An 18,138-nucleotide genomic window follows, 5' to 3' on the forward strand; every position below is an offset into this window, starting at 1 on the left:
AATCTATACAGCCCTGACGGATTGCACCTCAATGGAAGGGGGTCTGCTGTGCTAGGGGAGAGAATGGTTAAGAGGTTGGAGGAGTGTTTAAACTAGACAAGGGGTGGGTGGGTGAGCTAGAATTCCATGGGAAAATTAGTGTAGACGGGGTAGGGGGGCATATAGTTTATCAGATAAGGAGCTTCCGTTACAAGGAAAGCAGTCTCATAATTGCCTTAGCTCTAATTCTCCCTTAGCTAATGTAAACATCAGAGGGAGAAGTAGTAATCTCCGCTGCATGCTGGCTAATGCGCGTAGCTTGTCAGGTAAATTAGGGGAGCTGCAGGCTATTGCATGTATTGAAAATTATGATTTAATAGGTATCACTGAGACCTGGTGGGATGAAAAATGCGACTGGGCTGCGAATTTAAATGGGTATACGCTTTTTAGGAGGGACAGAGAGATTAAAAAGGGTGGAGGGGTTTGTCTTTACGTAAAGTCAGACTTAAAGCCATGTAATAAAGACATTACCAATGAAAATGTCGAATCTCTTTGGGTAGAAATTTCAGTAGGGCTGAAGGTCACAAAGAAAATGATCATTGGTGTATGCTATAAACCCCCCGTATAGATGAGGGGGATGAGTCCCAGCTATTGTTGCAAATGGAGGAGGCTTCAAAACTGGGTCAAGTTGTTGTTATGGGGGGCTTTAATTATCCGGACATTGACTGGAGTAATGGGGTGGCTAAGTCAGAAAAAGCTAGTAGGTTTGTAACTATGCTAAATGGCAACTTTTTATTTCAGGCGGTTTAAGAACCTACTAGGAATGACTATTTTGGACCTGGTGATTTCTAATAATAATAATGAACTTATCTCTAACATTTGTGTGGGGGGGGGGCATTTGGGGAACAGTGATCCCAACATGGTCTCCTTTGAGATAATGCTGCAGAGACAGCGCTATAAGGGAGTAACTAAAACGCTCAATTTTAGACGTGCAGACTTTGCCAGTATAAGGGCATCTCTGCAATGTGTCAACTGGGAAAGGCTTTTCATGGGGTTAGACACAGAAGGAAAATGGAACATCTTTAAAACATTGCTTTGCAGGTATACACAGCAGTATATCCCCCTTGTAAATGTAAGGATCTCCAAAATTGGGCCCCTAGGATGGTTACCCCCAGGTTAGACCCCAAGGGTGGGTAGTACTTAAATAGTGCAACACCTTGGGTGGTTGGCACTTAAATAGTTAACAGGGAGTTAGCTTCCCTGTAGTTCAGGGTTATGGCCACAGGGTGGTACAATTAGTATATAAGGCTGTGCAGCCATGTGCTGCCAGGGACCCCTCTGGCTAGAGGCTAGTGACAGGCCAGGGTATAGTTAGGGAGCTAACTGTTATAGGCCGCTCTAGGAGGGGCAGACAGGTTATTTAGCCGGGCAGCTTGGCCCCTACAGGAGCTTATATGAGATTAAGATCTCCCAGTACTCATTGCTGGAGTCAGGGAACTAAGTGGAAGGAATAGGAGGTTTGCCTAATCCAAGGGGTAGCCGGTGGATATTACCGGGGTGAGGTCTGCTGAGGGGGTGTCCGCTTGGCGGGAGTACCGGGAAGTGCCCTAGAGAGGGGCTTCTGGCGAGAAGTACCGGAGGGAACCCCAAGGAGGGTCGCCTGGCAGGGGTATTGCTGGTATCCCAGGAGAGAGGGCCTCCTAAGGAACGGTGTTCCCTGATTGTACGGTGACTTCTGCAAAGCCTGTCTGTCAAGCTACAATAAAAGACATCACTTGGTTCATCATAACATCTGAGTGCAGTGTCTTACTATCTGGAGGATCCACTCGGCCTGGTAAGAATCTACCCCAGGGAGGGGGCAAGGTGCCAGGAGTGTTGGGAATCCCCAAGCAGAAGCATAATATCAAGTTCTCAGGAAGGGAGTTACATTTCAGTCTGTCCCTATACTGGGTGGAGGCACGCCAAATAATACAGCAACATCTGTTCCCCATAGTAAGCGGGGCTCAGGATCCTGTTAGTGCCACAAGTAATAAGCAGGTAACAGCACATTCTCTAAAGTGGGCTAAATAAGCAAGGAGAGGCATCGCAAAGCAAAACCTTTATGGCTGAATAAAAGTGTTAGTGTCGAGGTTGGTAAGAAAAAACCTGCTTTTAGGGCATTCAAGTTAGCTGGGACAGCAGGGACTTTCATCAGGTACAAGGGGGCAAATAAAGCAGCAAAAAAGCTATCAGGCAAGCTAAAATAGAGATGGAAAGGGATATTGCAGCTAGGGGTAAAAAGAATCCAAAATTATTTTTTAATTATGTGAATAGTAAAAAAATGAAGCAAGAAGGGGTGGGAACCTTATTATCACGGGGGGGTAAGTTGGTTGATGAGAACGGGGAAAAAGCTGAAATTTTGAACTCTTATTTTTCATCTGTCTATACATCTGAGGAGCCAGATAATGAAGGCTTCCCTTTTAATATGCCCAGTTCTAGTAATTTAGCTACTGACGTGTGGGTCACTCGGGGGGGAATTCAAGAGACTTGAACATGTAAAGGTAAACAAAGGTCCAGGGCCGGATGGGATTCATCCCAGGGTATTAAATGAGCTGAGCGCTGTGATTGCCAAACCTCTTCACTTAATTTTTCAGGATTCATTGAGGTCTGGCATGGTGCCGAGAGACTGGCGGATTGCTAATATGGTGCCTTTATTTAAAAAGGGATCCCGTTCTCAGCCTGAAAACTATAGGCCTGTTAGTCTGACATCAGTAGTAGGAAAACTTCTGGAAGGGGTAATAAGGGATAGGGTACTTGAATACATTGCAGTACACAATACTATTAGATTGTGCCAGCATGGTTTTATGCGTAACAGATCTTGCCAGACTAATTTAGTTGCCTTTTATGAGGAGGTGAGTAGGAACCTTGATGCTGGAATGGCAGTGGATGGGATCTACTTGGACTTTGCTAAAGCGTTTGATACAGTACCTCACAGAAGGTTAATGATCAAATTGAGGAATATTGGCCTAGAACATAATATTTGTAATTGGATAGAGAACTGGCTGAAGGATAGAGTACAAAGAGTGGGGGTAAATGGAACATTTTCTAATTGGACCAGTGTGGTTAGTGGGTACCGCAGGGGTCAGTCCTTGGTCCTTTGCTTTTTAACTTGTTTATTAATGACCTGGAGGGGGGCATAGACAGTACTGTTTCTATTTTTGCTGATGACACAAAATTGTGCAAAACTATAAGTTCCATGCAGGATGCTGCCGCTTTGCAGAGCGATTTGACAAAATTGGAAAACTGGGCAGCAAACTGGAAAGAGGTTCAATGTTGATAAGTGCAAAGTTATGCACTTTGGTAGAAATATAAACGCGAACTATCTACTGAATGGGAGTGTGTTGGGGGGGGATCCTTAATAGAGAAGGATCTGGGTTTTTTTGTTCATAACAAGTTGTCTAATGCCAGGCAGTGTCATTCTGTGGCTACTAAAGCAAATAAAGTGCTGTCTTGTATAAAAAAGGGCATTGACTCAAGGGATGAGAACATAATTTTGCCCCTTTATAGGTCCCTGGTAAGGCCTCACCTTGAGTATGGGGGGCAGTTACAGTGAGTATGGGGGGCAGTTACAGTGAGTATGCAGTGCAGTTTTGGGCTCCAGTCCTTAAGAAGGATATTAATGAGCTGGAGAGAGTGCAGAGACTGCAACTAAACTGGTAAAGGGGATGGAAGGGTTAAACTATGAGGTGAGACTGTCGAGGTTGGGGTTGTTTTCTCTGGAAAAGAGGGGCTTGCGAGGGGACATGATTACTCTGTACAAGTACATTAGAGGGGATTATAGGCAGTTGGGGGATGTTCTTTTTTCCCATAAAAACAATCAGCGCACCAGAGGCCCCCCCTTTAGATTAGAGGAACGGAGCTTCCATTTGAAGCAGCGTAGGTGGTTTTTCACGGTGAGGGAGTTGGGGAATGCCCTTCCTAGTGATGGGGTAATGGCAGATTCTATTAATGCCTATAAGAGGGGCCTGGATGAGTTCTTGAACAATCAGAATATCCAAGGCTATTGTGATACTAATATCTACAGTTAGTACTAGTGGGTGTATATATAGTTTATGTATGTGAGTGGATAGATTGGTAGGTGTGGGTTAGGTGTGCTGGGTTTACTTGGATGGGTTGAACTTGATGGACACTGGTCTTTTTTCAACCCTATGTAACTATGTAACTATATACATCATGTCATCCACCACATCTACTGAAAAGTATTCCTTTCTCACAAATGTTATCCATGGTGAGGAATAAATCTACATTACCACAACTACACAAGCAGTTGGAAGACTTGATCTATCGCTTTACCCAATGGGGATACAACCTTCAATATCTGCTTAACTGTAAAAGAGCCCTTGCATACACTCAAAACAAACGACTCATCAGTAAGTAAACTGCCACATTTTAGCCCTCGCACCAATCTTTAGAAATCATCCCCGTGTGGCCTACAGACTAGAGTAAAGCCTTAGAGACCTATTGGTAAAAACAGACCCATTACATTGCTATCAAATGGAGAAGTCCACAATGTGGCTTAACACAATGAAACTTGGATGTTATAGATGTCCTTGTATCACATCATCATGTTGTAGCAGTGTAAAGGGTTAAAATTTCAAAGTCTGGTTGAAATCCATGTTGGAAGGAAACCCCTCACGGTAGGGGGTAATTCACAAATACCACCTAAATGACACTGAAGTCGGGCTGGCTGGTGAAGTGTGAAGAGCCAGAATAAATCAACAAGGGTAACCAAATTACCCTACCTGTGCTACAGTGTGGGGGGGGGGGGTAGCAGATTCTTAGCTAATATTTCTCTGGGCCCATAAAATAAATATCTTTTACTAAAGATAAAAATAATGTCACCCAGTCATTAGCTTGTAGCTAGAGCTCCCCACAGACTCCAAACATTCCCGTGTTATGATGATCCCTCGCGGGATCATCCAATGTTCTGATAAAACCAGAATAATATGGGTTAGGCCTGGGGTGTTTGGTGTCTATGAAAAGAGAATTCCATTTCCCACATAATACACGTGGTTCCATAATTCTGGGGAATACCCATAAGTATTTCAGGATAGCTGTTCAACAGAACAGCCAGTTAGCAAATGATGACCCAACCTCTCTCATTGGATGGGGGCGTGAACTTTGTAACCTGGGGGGGTCATGTGACAAGTTCCTGGGCACTTCCCCCTCATGCATACGGTAATGAGGGAGGGGCCCAGCAGGAAGGATAAAAAGGGTACACACCCAGGTACTGATAGCTCATTCTGAGGTCCCAATATGTTGGGGGATGGGCTCAGGACTTTCAACTTCTTAGCTCAGAGGGCACAAGATATTCCGTAATGTACTTAGGATTTGTCTCTTTTGTAAGATCTTTTTAATGCACCGTTTACCCTTGTAATATTAAATATAAAATGTAATAAGTTCTGTCCTTTGGCTCTATATCGATTCCCACGTACCTTGTATGGCTGCTCAGGCCTAGAGGTGTATTAACTGCTTGGTTGTGTGTGTGCTAATTAGCTAGTGGGACTGTCAGTAGGGCAGTGTGTATGAAAATTAACCGTGGCTGCTGGTGTGTGTGGAAGTAGTAGAACTATCCCTCACTGCAGTAGGAACGTTTGTGTATGAAATATTTGGGTAATTAGGTTTCTATCGCCTGCTAATGATAGATGGTGGCAGCAAATAGTTGTATTTGGGTCGGTGGTTGGTTTGGGGGTGCTTGATGTTAGTCTAACCTGTGTGAAATATGTAGTGAGGTAAAAAACAATACCAAAAAAGTCCTCAGCGCTAGCAAATGATAAAATGTCCAGTCTTACTTGAACCGGGTAACAAAATTGGATGTGTAAACGTTTTCTTTACTGCAGCTCTTACCATAAAATCATGTTAAGCCATGGTGGACTGCAGCAATGAATTATATAATATACAACTAATGTTTTGAGGGGATTGCGACACCATAAATATGGCTACTGCTAAAAAAAATTCTTTAAATTACCCTCTGAACAGGGTGGGGGGCTATGATAATTAGCTAGTTAGCTAGCCAGCAAGCTTTTATCTAGGGTAGATCCTTACCCCACAAGGGTTTAGGAATATAGGACACTTATATTTGATTTTAATTTACACTTCGTTTAGATCGATCGTTACTCACTCAGCCTCCTGCACATAACATTCTACTGAGGCGCTGTACAGAGCATGTACACATAGCGCCTTGCTGCAGCTACGAGCTCGGTAGCTGATTTACCTAATACGCTGCTAGGGGAGCCTTACGGAGCGTTTACACATAGCACGTTGCTATGGTAATGCGCCTAGTAGCATGTCAACATAGTATGTTGCTGGGGGCGGCTCACGGAGCAGCTATGCTTGGCGCGTTGCTATGGCAACGCGTTCGGCTGACATACCGATTCCGACTTCTCCAGGGGGTTTCTAGGTTTGAGCGTAAGTAGGAGGGCACCCCTGGGGACTGGCGCCCCCACTGCTATTTGGGCTATACGTCTCAGCACCATACTCTTTATTTTAGAGCACGATACACTCCAGCTACACGTTTGGTTTTTAAGTTTACGTATTGATCTTCACGTAGCAATTGGCAATTATAACAGCCACCACGATTCTTTCTAGGCTTACCCAATAGTGCTAAGCACCACATACCCCTGTTTCCTTACTAATATAGCTCGTTACTATTCAGTTATGAGAACATAAGGGTCACAGTGGATGACGTCATAAACGTCAGACAAGAGGTCCACACGAGACACAGAGGAGGCGTTCATTAGGGCTATATAAGTTGGGCTACTGTGAAAGAGATACCATTTGATTCTTGCTCCTGAGGAAGTGCACCGAGCAGTGCACGAAACGCGTTGGGCTTTTCGGGCTATTGAGTTCCTATATCTTACTACATACTGTAAGTTTTATTCTTTATATATTGTTTTATAATAAATCATATTGCACTAGTGGCGTTTTTTCCTTCTTGTATGCCTCAATGAGGATATAGCCACAGTGCACATGAGGATAATCAGACGTGGATGACACATCGATACAATTGGGACACATTCCAGGGATACAATATCTGTTCAAACAGCTACAAGTCTACAATGAACACATGACGTTTATTTTACCTCAACAACACTGCCATCTGGTGAGCAGTTAGCGGTACCACACTTGGTGTTAATATTAATTTATTGAACACAGGGAATTCTAAACGGTGTTTAATACTGTCACAATATACAAACATTACTACACTATTATTGTTTTTCTTTTGTTCCCTATTCTATGCGCTCCGGATCTGTCTATTTTGTTGAGTTAACCTGTGTGAATGGTGACTGAGTGTAACCCCCTTGTTCCCCGTCCCGTGTCAGGCGCATCTGTGAGTGGCGTTTCCCTGACACACATCATGCAGTAATCTGATCACTGGAGCATCTTTTAACCATCCACATACCGGTAAGACTATTTTCATTAAAACAGACTGACCTGTACATCAAAAGTATATCATTTATTTCATCAAATGCCCTTGTGGACAGTTTTATGTGGGCAAAACAATCACTACATTCCGTGACCGGATGGCCAATCACAGATCAACAATCAGAGCAGCATTGACACCAGCAAAGCAGATACTCCCATTGCCTCTCATTTCCTAAAACATTCATTGGCAAGCCTTAGGACTATGGTCATTGATGATGATCCTCCTCCAACCCGGGAGGGGAGATAGCAAAAAACCTTTACTTCAATTAGAACTACATTGGATACACAAACTAAACACAATCCATTTTTGGCTTGAATGAATTGCTATCATATTCCTCATTTTACCTTTTGTTTTTCTGTTTAGAATAACTTGGGTCATATTTTTTCACATTCATGTCAAAGATTTTATTTTTCATGCCAAGATCTTTAAGTTATCTATAGCTATGGATCATATTACAAAAGTAGTTAGTAACCGGATCTACCTACTAGCAGAGATGTGTGAAAACAGTTTCACAATTTCCTTTTAAGGTGATCCTGTTGAGATCAATGAGTAATCAAATCAAATGTGGTTTTGATATGGGTCAGCTCTTATGGTGATATTACAATATATTCTTTAATCCTTATACATTGTAGTATAATTTGATACATCTTTTATGGTTGATCTTCTAAAGGTAATAGAATAGGTGGTAAGAATCACAGAAAGCATAATATGTTTTTAGAAGATAATTACTCTTCAGAGATGTCACTATTTGTTAATGAAGCCATAGTATTAGTCTTGCGTATAAGAAATCCACATAACACTTAATATTTTTTGGAGAGAATACTCTAAAACTGGTTCGGGAATATGAAAGAACAGCAAGAAAGTGGGCAGACTAACAAAACCATCTATGCAGACATCAGGGACTCACCATTGTAGCCTGTACCTGGGTTCCACTGTAAAAGGTCACAAAGCCAACAAGATCTTACAGAAGGCCCAAAAACATCTACTAAATAAACGGGTTAGACAGATCAATTTCACCACTGAGGCCCTCAAACAAAAGATTGAACAACTCTGAAAAAAGGGTGGTTCATTTCATTTAACATGCACATATGGCAAATTCACCACCTTACTGTCACAAAGCAATTTGAAAAATAACAGAGGAACTAACCTGAAGGAAAGATGAGGCACCCAACACCACACAGGACACATGGGTTAAGAACCTATCTGATGGTACTTACTCAGCTGGAAAAGGTTGTACTAGCCAAGGGGCTAAACTATACAGTAGCTCAACCACTGGGATGTGTTGTGGTGTCAGTCACACCCACAGAATCTGCCATCAATAACAAACATATACAAATGGAGGAAGCAGAACAACTCAAAAGCGACTAAAGTGTCAGCTGCCTTGTCAAGTGCCAGAACACCTCCTTTTAACCTTACATGAGAGGAGAGCTCTCACATCTTAGTAAGGACCTAAAACTTCACTATCCTGCTAACGGATAAAGAGCAATGAATAGTTGTGCTCAACACAACTGACTATCACTGCAAAATGACCACTCTAATCAATGATAGCAATACATATGAACCTTTAAAGGAGGAGAGACCCAAGCAGTAGTTACAAGAAAAAGGTGATAGACTGCCTTGAAAAGGAGGAAGCCATTGATTGAGCTTTATACCACCACCTGTACCCCAGAGAAGCTACACCATGCTTATATGGACTTCCCAAGATACACAAAGATGAACCCCCACTCAGGCCTATTGTCAGCAGCATCAATTCAGTGACTTACAGAATTGCAATATACTTGGCCAACATGTTAGCCCCATTGGTTGGTAAAACAGTGCATCATACCAAAAAAAAAAAAAAAAAAAAAAAAGTTTGTCACCAAGATTCATGGAGTTAAACTAGAGGCAAGAGCAGCAATGGTATATGATGTCACTTTACTGTTCACATGTATACCTACCCCAGGGGCAATTGAGACTAAGAAATTGACTGCAGCAAGATAACACCATCAGCAGCAGAACGAAGCTCAGTCCTAACCAAATAGGTTTATTGCTAGATTTGTGCCTTACCACCACATCCTTCAAATACAAGGACCAATTTTACAGACAAAAACATGGCTGTGCAATGGGATCACCAGTTTCTCCCTTTGTAGCCAACTTGTACATGAAGGAAGTGGAAAGGAAGGCCCTACTCACATTCAAGGGAACTACACCAAGTCATTGGTTCAGGTATGTAGATGACACTTAGGTTAAAATCAGATCCAAGGAAGTGGCAGCCTTTTCAGAACACACTGTTTCCATGGGGTGGATATGGTATGGAAAGGAGGCAGTGGTTTGCGTTGGCTTCAAATATCGCCTAAAGTTCTCATTTTGTAGAATCTACAATGACCCTTTCGTTTAGATCACCCATGCAGGGGGCAATGACCTATGTATGGTCAAAAACGTTAACTTGTTTTGGTTATGCTAAGGTTTTATATATAACATAATTTTATAGTCCCTGCCATCCATTTTCCCTTGTAACAACAAACCTGTGGCCAACCTTTACCCACAAAGCTTTGTATGTGTGTGTTTATTGCAGCTCGCTTCACCTTTGGAGTCTATGGAGGGGGGAGGAAAATGGTCTCCACAGTCTAAATATGACTGAAGATCTAAGAGATGAGTTGGATAGACTAACAGCAGAAAACAGAACTGGAGGAAAAGATGGACGAATACAAAGAAATGTGTGGGTAAAGTGTTTTGGGTATTTAGTAGTGAGCCCACATGTGCACAAAGGGTTAACAGATATCTTTCCTTTCCAACACATGACATCTGTAAGTCTGGAAAATAGACATCCTGCCATAAAACTACACAACAACCTTTACAGTACAGTTCATATCAAAGATGCAAATGGCTATACACACTGGTGTGGGTGCAGGGCCAGAGCTCCCAAGGAAAGGAGACCCTACAATATCAACAGAGGAATGCCTGCAATGGGATTTGATCTGGCAGTGCAACCTATCTTGATATAACTCTTGGTTAACCTGAGAAGAGATGAATCATAAAAACAACTTACATTGTTTGGGATTTTCCTTTAGGTGTGGTTGTCCTGGGAAAGGGATAGCATGGGTTATTGCTTGGTTGAATGGTCTTCCTCATGTATATAAACATAATTTGTATATACTTTGTTAGTTATATTTCCCTTATTTTATACCTTTTATTTCTTTTGTAAATAAATATAATCACTTATTTAATAAATCAGGCTCACAGTTCAATAGTTAAACACCCCAAAATGGAGCAGATCCAACATTTGTTACTCCAGATGGGACCTATGGGCGATAATCTAAAACCATAGGAACCAAGGAATCAGAATGTTTTTGAGGATTTGAGAAGCCTGAGATTAAATTTGTTAAAAGTCTAACCAGAAAATAAAGCCTGGAGCGTAACACAAGTATATTTTTCTTATCTGATATTTAACAGAAAGTGACTATTGAATTTATGTTGTTACTTGTTTAATAGTAGAAAGAAAAAGGAAGGATACTTGTGAAGCTTTGAATCTTTGACTTTTGAGGATAAATAGTAAATTCAGATATTTCTGAGAAGAAAGTGGACCGTAGAGTGTTGAAGTCTGAATAAGGAGGAATTATCACATTATACGTGTTTGTTTGCGTAGTTGTATTTTTCTTTAGTAACTAACGAGGGTGCAGTTCCGTGTTGTGGATCCCTGTTTGTGTAGGATATTTGTGGTGTTTATTTCTTGTTGGTAAACATGGGACTTGTGGAAATATATATGTCAACAAATATGCCCGTTGATTACAATTCATCTGCAGATGAATCTTTGACACAGTTTAAAAGTCTACTGACAGTGTCAGTCATAATAGAATAAAAAGTAATCAGTTTCCAAAGATGGTAAAAGAAAAACGGCTAATGAGATATTCATGTTGCTCAAAATGAAAGGCTTTGCTGAGCAAAAGGCAGTATAGTGGAACAGTGAGAAGGTCCAGCTCAGAGAAGACTTGTTGCAGCTGGCACTTCTGCAGAACATGTTTCTGAATTAGATGAACTAAGGGAGAGGGTGTTGATGCTAGCTGAACAGAACAAGTTATTTGCAAGATCAGAACAGATGACTGTGATAAAACAACTTTCTATGTACTTTGAGAAAAAATGCCATCTCTTCTGCTATAATGAAGGTGTGGGGCAAATGGTACAGCCTGTGTTTATGTCTGTTTAATGTTATGTGTAGCCCCCTGAATTCCAGTTCTCCGAAGGTAATTGACCTCTGCTGTGAGGGCAAATAAAGCCCGGATGCTCTGTGTTCTAATACACATAGTTGACCCCAAGACCCCCTGTAAGGGCTGTGTCCTGTCTGGATCCTGCATACAGAATAAACTGGGCATGCTCACTAAATGGCACCTCATTGGCCCAGTGGTATGAGCTGTGATTGGCCCCTTTGGAAGCTGCCTTTGGGTTGGCAGAAAGAATCAAACCCTGTTCTGCAGGGGCTGCTCCCTTTCTGGCTTACAAAGGTGGCTGCCAACAGTTCCAATTTGTTAGTCTTTACTATATACAAGGAAGATAACAGAGACTGCCCAGCTGTAACCATCACAGCTGTACCCACAAGTTCCAGTGCCCAGCCCTGGCGCCCCCCCCGCAGGTAGAACTTCTAAGTGCAGGCTGGCTACCATAGGAACTCTGAGCAAACTGGCAATGCTGAAGATACAATAAAGAGCCTCATTTTCTAAAGGATTTGTGTGTGTGAGTCCGACCCTATGTCCACGTCCTTTGCGCGGCGCCATCACAATGACCTGTTTAAAAAGCAAGGTAAGATACAGCGAGGAAATTGCAAAGATTGAAAGATGCAAACACAGCTAGCACATAAAAAGCACCATATTCTCCTAATGAGACAAAATGGCAAACCTGGTTATGACCAGGATGTCCCAGTAAATGTCTGCCCTGTTACTGAACAAGAGGTAAGAGATAGGGAACTAGACCACAAACATTATCTAGCCCATCTCTCTTTAGCCCCCACTCAAAATACAAGATATTATCAATTGGACCCAAGTATTAGGAAACTGATACTAATGCATCAGCCTTTCCAATAAACTGGAAGCAGTGATCAAACAATATGACTTGGGAATAATGATGCATGTGCCTTGCTTATAGAGTGGCTTCCATATCAACTGGCTGCAGAGCTTAGGCCTCCAGTTGGTAAGCCCACTGAGGTGTTAGCGGAGGTCAGTGAAAACTGGGGAGATGTCAGGGATAGGTTTAGAGAATAGCAACGTATTATGGGTGGGCGTGATCCAAGAGGTGCCAATGCACTGGAGAATGCAAGGTATAGGAGAGGAGATGACGCAATATTATTTTGTACCGATTGCCTCTCCCTATAAAGAGTTGACATGTTGTCCGATGACCCAAATTTCCTATATTCAATGGCTAACAAATGCTGTGTTGATTAATATACAAAAATTGCCCTCAGATACGCCAGCTCTTACAACAACTTTGTAAATGTACTTAGGAACTGAATCCCAGAGACATTTCTATTGTATCTATGAACCATCAATGCAGGAGATTTCCAGGACGATGTGGAAAACCAGGTCATATTATTAGATTTGGCAGGAGTTCTATGAAACAGCAAGCTTCTAGTACTTATGTCATTCAGTACAGAGACACGAGGGGGAGTACAGCAAAGTCTAAATAATTATCTCCTTGGCCATAAGCCTTCCCCGGAGTCTGTTGTCCCCTCTGAGAATAGATACAGATCCCACAATTACAAACACAGGAGAACCAAGATGAGCCCAGAAGGGAATTCCATACCCCTCCTTGTAAAACAGGGAAAGAAGGGACAATTTTCCCTTCCTTTATGCCTTGGGTAAATATTGCACTCTGGGCTTTTACCAAATGTGTTTGTTCTTTCAGAATACTGGGGGAAGGATAACTCTTTTCATATAACGAAGACAAAGTATTAATATTAACATTATTTGCTCCAAGGACATGGTACCTGGTGACCTTTTGTATCTTCATTTAAATGTTCTATAAATGAGTATCTTTAATAATGCAACTGAAATGACAGTTTTAAAGGAACAGTAACACCAAAAAATGAAAGTGTATAAAAGTAACTAAAATATAATGTGCTGCTGCCCTGCACTGGTAAAAGTTGTGTGTTTACTTCAGAAAGTCTACTATAATTTATATAAATAAGCTGCTATGTAGCCATGGGGGCAGCCATTCAAAGGAGAAAAGGCACAGGCACACAGCAGATAAAAGATAAAACACTATTGTATTCTACAGAACTTATCTGTTATCTGCTATGTAACTTGTGCCTTTTCCAGCTTGAATGGCTGCCCCCGAGGCTACACAGCAGCTTATTATATAAATTATAGTAGTGTTACTGTAGCAAACACACCAGTTTTACCAGTGCAGGGCAACAGTGCATTATATTTGTATTACTTTAAAGCTTTCATTTTTTGGTGTTACTGTTCCTTTAAGCCACGTGGTACAATGAGCTCAAACAATTATACAATAACATGGCAATTTAGTGCCCCAGTGTGTGTGTTCTGCTACTAACCTTTACTCAATTTCCCACAGGTTTAAGTGTTTATTTGTCCGTGTTATTAAATGTAAAGGATCCCAAAAATTTATTTAGGTCCTTAAGATATTGGAGTCTCTACTACATGAGTTATAGGAGCAGTATGTGTTGCTCAGCCATTTGGGATAATGTAAGCATCTTGGTCACTGCCCAGTGTCATATAAAAGGTTAAGGGGCAATTAAAGCATGTAAAAATGATTTACGCCATTTTTTCGGCGTTAAACACAGCGTACACCTAAACTTACGCCATTAATTCCGCCGTTCTTCAACCGCGTATTTTTCCCGCCATTATTCGCCATCGCGGAAAATAGCATGCCGATCTTATTCATTTACGTGGAAAGTAATAGAATGCGCATGCGCTAAATTCCATTCACGCCTTCGCGGTCATTGCCGTAAGAAAGAATCCGCTCCCACAAACTGTCAGACCTTCTCCCAATCTCTCTGCCTTCAAGAGATCTCTAAAAACACATTTATTTAGAGAAGCTTCCCCTAATCTATCTTAGCAATACCCTGTGCCCCACCTCTCACAACTCTGGTCATGCCCATTCCCACACCTTGTGTCTCAACCCTTTCTCCTTGTAGATTGTAAGCTCTTTTGGGCAGGGCTCTCTTCCCCTCTTGTATCGGTTATTGGTTGCTTTATATGTTACTCCTTGTAGAGTGTAAGCTCTTTTGGGCAGGGCTCCCTTCCCCTCCTGTATCGGTTACTGATTGCTTTATATGTTACTCCTTGTAGAGTGTAAGCTCTTTTGGGCAGGGCTCCCTTCCCCTCCTGTATCGGTTACTGATTGCTTTATATGTTACTCCTTGTAGAGTGTAAGCTCTTTTGGGCAGGGCTCCCTTCCCCTCCTGTATCGGTTACTGATTACTTTATATGTTACTCCTTGTAGAGTGTAAGCTCTTTTGGGCAGGGCTCTCTTCCCCTCTTGTATCGGTTACTGATTACTTTATATGTTACTCTGTATGCCCAATGTATGTAACCCACATTGTACAGCGCTGCGGAATATGTTGGCGCTTTATAAATAAATGTTAATGTAAAATGTAAATGTAATGTATACACAGTGGTTTACGCAATGCAGAAATAGCCGCCAGTACGCTGAATTGTACGCCGCGAAGGACCGCGAACGATGGCGTAATTTTCTGTGTTATAACGCTGTTTTTACCCCTAAGTGTACTGTGTCTTCATGTAAACAGAATGCCGCTTTGTAATTATCTTAATACTATAATTACTACTTTTAGAAAGATGATAATAAATGTAGTGCAGAAGGTTTTTTTTTCCATTCTTCCCTATGATTTACAATTTATATCTGCTTGAAAATATATATATATATCTTAGGTTTAGTTAGTAAAGTTAATTAAGCACATTCTAGAAACCTATTATGAAGATAAGAGGAGACCAGTGTCCTTTTTATTACATAGTAAGCACAGGTATTGTTACCCAACAAATATTCTTAATAAAACAAGCGGACCGCAGGCAGACAATACCCAATTTATTTTAATAAGATCTGTTTGTAGAGGTATAAAGTTTTGAATCTGACCAGATACAATGGCTGACTATTGGTTATTACTAAAACAATATTGTTCAAGTCAGTAGTTGGGATTGGGGGTATTTCTAAGAACTTCGGCACAAAAGAACGGCCTCTGCTTTGGGTCAGGAGCTTCACCTCGGACTCCAGAACAAGTGCCAGGAATCTTGGATCATCGCTTGATTTTTCAGAGACCTAAGGATCACAAAGGGGTGAGGGACTCACCAAATTTTCTGAACTAATACTGAACTGGCTCTCTCTGTAACTACAACCATATGAAGCTAAGTAAATATTTTACATTCTATTACTTATGTTTGTGTATAAGTTATTGCTCATTAACAACCCCTTTATTCCATAAGATCAAGGTAAAGTACATCTCTTTACCCCTCAGACAAGAATGAGTGGGCAAAGAATAAATATAGTACAAATTACAGCTCACGTTGCACCCCTAACAATTCCAGACTGCATTAATCTTTGCTAAATTGTAGGAAAAATGGATACCTCTGCATCACACCATAGGCCTTACTAATAAATTGGGAGCTGTAGTTTCACAATATAACCGTAATTTTAGGATTATTCAGGATTACTGCTGAACATAAGAAATAGCCAGGGACCTGCAGCCCATGCTCCATACAGATACCAGACTAAAGGAGATATTCCCTGAACTACCCCTCCTGCCCTATAGACACCCCAGTCTGAGGGAAATGATTGTTAGAAGTCTCTTCCCCAAACAACTAAAGCAGCGACATTTCCCTGCAACAGCAACAGATGTGAGACCTGCAAATACATCTTGTGCAAAGATCAAATTGCAATACCGAATACACACACAGTCTACACCATTCGGGGCTATTCATGTGCTTCCCCCAATGGGGTGTACTTGATCATATGTACTAAGTGCCCTACAGGAGGAATGTACATTGGAGAAACAGGGCAAAAAACTGCGCACAAGGATGAACCATCACAGACAGAAGATCAAGACCAAAGCGTGTGATACACCAGTGGGACAACCCTTCTGCAATCAGGGCCACAGGCTTCAGGGCATGAAGGTGTTAATTCTAAATGGGAACTTTAGAACTAAGGGAGAAAGGAAGATCTATGGATTCAAATGTATGGAGTTGTTCAACACATTAACTGTCGAAACTGAGACTCAAATCTCTGCCTCCTGGCTATTCTAATTGGATGAACCAACGCCACCTCAAACTGAACCTAACTAAAACTGAACGAATTATCTTTCCGCCTAAGCCTGGTCCTACCCCCCCTTCTTTATCTCTATTGATGGCACCCTCATCAACCCGGTTGATTCAGCGCTTTGTTTGGGGGGGGATCTTTGGCTCCTGTTTCCCCTTCTCTGACCGTATTAACATAACTGTCAAAACCTGTCACTTTTTCATGCGCAATATTGCCAAAATCCGTCCCTTCCTCTCTACTGCAACAGCCAGGCTGCTCATGCACGCGCTCATCCTATCCCGACTGGACTACTGTAACCTGCTACTAACCGGCCTCCCTAACTCCCATCTTTCCCCCCTACAGTCTATATTAAACACTGCTGCCAGAATTCTCCTCCTCTCATCCAGGAGAGTTCAGGCCCTTCCCCTGCTAAAGGCCTTATCGTGGCTTCCTATTAAACACAGAATATCCTACAAACTTCTTCTCTTAACCTTCCCCCCACTCCTCTGCCCCTCACTACATCTCTTCCCTTGTGTCTCCGTACGTTCCCGGCCGACTCCTCCGTTCCTCGCAGAGCAATCGTTTGGTTGCGCCCCCCACTACTACTGCGGTTTCCCACCTTAAACCCTTCTGCCTGGCTGCCCCTTACATTGGGAATGCCCCCCCTGATTTCCTCCGGAGAGAATCCTCCCTCAGTCTTTACAAAACCAAACTAAAAGACTCCCTATTGGGGCACTCACCCAGCACCTGATCTGGGAACTGGCACTTATATTGTAATGTCACCCACTGTGACCTACAGCACTTATATTTGTCCATTTGTGTCTGTAAGTTACCCTCCCATATAGATTGTAAGCTCTACGGGGCAGGGACCTCCTTCCTCTTGTGTCTTTGACTCTTATCTTATTGCAATTGTATCTTATTTATTTGTATTTATTGTAATACTGTGTATTTATTTGAATACCCCTGTTTGTATTAATGTATTCTACTGTACAGTGCTTCGTACATAAGTAGCACTTTATAAATAAAGATATACACAAAGTCATGGCCTTAATTTGGGGTCAGGTTTCATGTCACACTCTGACCTGACTGAATCCAGACCCCTGGACTATTTACAACCCACCCTAATAAACATTACTTTTATTATCTTTACAAGTTCTCTATCTGTAACTTCCTAATCTATTGCTCGTGACACTTCTCTCTGATCAGTATAAATGTTGTGCCGTTCCACCTTTCATTTGTATTTTGCCTGACGAAGGGGCCTTAGAGCTCCAAAAGCTTGCAATATGTGTTTATTGTTAGCCACTATATTGCAGCCTCTTTATTAATGGTAATTCCATCTGTGTATCCCTCTGTTGTATACTGCCATATAACCCACTATATTGCAGCCTCTTTATTAATGGTAATTCCCATCTGTGTATCCCTCTGCTGTATACTGCCATATAACCCACTATATTGCAGCC

At 41.9% G+C, this 18,138-nt stretch overlaps 1 long non-coding RNA gene and 1 pseudogene across 1 annotated transcript; both read left to right on the forward strand.

Annotated features, from left to right (window-relative positions):
* The first annotated feature begins 4,881 nt into the window (after window positions 1–4,881).
* On the forward strand, window positions 4,882–10,449 carry LOC108644719. Its single transcript, XR_001923292.2, has 2 exons — window positions 4,882–7,422; window positions 9,999–10,449. It is a non-coding gene; the product is annotated as an uncharacterized LOC108644719 (long non-coding RNA).
* A 462-nt stretch (window positions 10,450–10,911) lies between these two features.
* On the forward strand, window positions 10,912–13,487 carry LOC100485950 (annotated as a pseudogene).
* Window positions 13,488–18,138: the final 4,651 nt, after the last annotated feature.

The sequence above is a fragment of the Xenopus tropicalis genome, chromosome 5 (assembly GCF_000004195.4).
Source record: "Xenopus tropicalis strain Nigerian chromosome 5, UCB_Xtro_10.0, whole genome shotgun sequence".
NCBI classification, from domain to species: Eukaryota; Metazoa; Chordata; class Amphibia; order Anura; family Pipidae; genus Xenopus; species Xenopus tropicalis.